Source organism: Dasypus novemcinctus, chromosome 8 (assembly GCF_030445035.2).
Source record: "Dasypus novemcinctus isolate mDasNov1 chromosome 8, mDasNov1.1.hap2, whole genome shotgun sequence".
Classification (NCBI taxonomy): Eukaryota; Metazoa; Chordata; class Mammalia; order Cingulata; family Dasypodidae; genus Dasypus; species Dasypus novemcinctus.
The window spans coordinates 53977582-53979319 of record NC_080680.1 but is presented as its reverse complement, the minus strand read 5'-3'; the positions used below and the strand labels follow the sequence as shown (position 1 = coordinate 53979319).

General features: G+C 38.8%; 1 pseudogene; it reads left to right on the top strand.

The window, feature by feature from the left end:
- Window positions 1-209: 209 nt before the first annotated feature.
- Window positions 210-761, top strand: LOC101417323 (chromobox protein homolog 3 pseudogene; annotated as a pseudogene).
- The last annotated feature ends 977 nt before the right edge of the window (window positions 762-1738 follow it).

Sequence of the window (1738 nt, the reverse complement as noted above, 5' to 3'; positions counted from 1 at the left end):
ACCTCTCCCTTCCTTAGCCGCGGCAGGGTGTGATTGCTGTGGCTCCCAGGCTTACCCCGGGGGGTGGGGGGCCTGGCACAGCTCCACATGCCCTTGCCCCTCGCATGTGGCTGGAGCTGGAGGTGCGCAGGGAGGGAGAGATGCCACAGACCTGGAAACAGAGCAGCATGGAAGAGGTGAAAAATAGCTCTTCAAGTCTGCAATATAAAATGGCCTCCAATAAAACTAGATTGAAAAATATGGGAAAGAAGCAGAATGGAAAGAGTAAAAAACTGTTGAAGAGGTAGAGCCTAAAGAATTTGTGGTAGAAAAAGCACTGGATTGATGTGTAGTAAATGGGAAGGTGGAGTCTTTCCTAAAGTGGAAGGGATTTACAGATGCTGACAATACTCGGGAGCCTGCAGAAAATTTAGATTGTCCAGAATTAATTGAAGCATTTCTTAATTCTCAAAAAGCTGGTAACAAAAAAGATGGGACAAAAGAAAACCTTTATCTGACAGTGAATCTGATGACAGCAAATCAAGGAAGAAAAGAGATGCTCCTGACAAACTAAGAGGCTTTGCTAGAGGTCTTGATCCTGAATGCATAATTGGTGCCTTGGACAGTCATGGAAGGTTAATGTTTCTTATGAAATGGAAGGATTCAGATGAAGCAGACTTGGTGCTGACAAAAGAGGCAAACATAAAGTGTCCTCACATTGTAACACTTTTTATGAAGAGAGACTAACTTTGCATTCTTGCCCAGAAGATGAAGCTCAATAATTGTTTACATTGTTGCTTCATATATATATGTATATATATATGGTTTTTTATATTTATTAGTATGAAGAATAACCACATTCTAAAGGAAATAAAGTTTGATATGTTTGTTTTGAAGTAGAAGTATTAGGGGAGTTAAGGTTTTTTTTGGGAGGCTTTAGTTCTTGTTATGTGGGTTTTTGTTTTGTTTTGTTTTATGCATCAATGTCACTGGTTACTTTGCACAAATAAAAAAAAAAACAGAGAAGAGAAATAGATGCCTCTACAATCATGGTGGGGGGCTACAATACACCATTCTCAGAAATAGAACACCAGGACAGAGGATCAATAAAGAAATGGAGATCATGAATAATATCCTAAAGGAAACAAACCTAACAGACATAGACAGAACACTGCAACCCAAAGCGGCAGGTTACACATTCTTCTTGAGTGCTCATGGATTATTTTCCATGATAGGCCACATATTAGGACATACAGTAAGTTTCAGTGAATTTAGAAAAGATGGAAATTAAAGCACTTTATCTGGCCACAGCAGAGTGAAGCTGGAAACCACTCTGGTTGGAGAACTGGAAAAGTTACAAATATATGGACGTTAAAAAACACACTCTCTAACAATCAGTGAGCCAAGGAGGAAACTGCGAGAGAAATCAATAAATATCTTGAGGTGAATAAAATGAGAACACAACATATCAAAATTTAAGACATGCAATGAAGGTAGGACTGAGAGGGAAATTTATAGCCCTAAATGCCTGCATTAAAAAAGAAGAAAGCTAAAATTTAAAGACCTAATTGCACATTTGGAGAAACTAGAAAAATAACAGCAACTAATTCCAAAGCAAGCAGAAGGAAAGAAATAACAAATATTAGAGCAGAATTAAATGAAATTGATCATTTAAAAGTAATAGAATTGGGAACCTGACTTGGCCCAATGGATAGGGCATCTGCCTACCACATGGGAGGTCCGCAGTTCAAACCCCCGG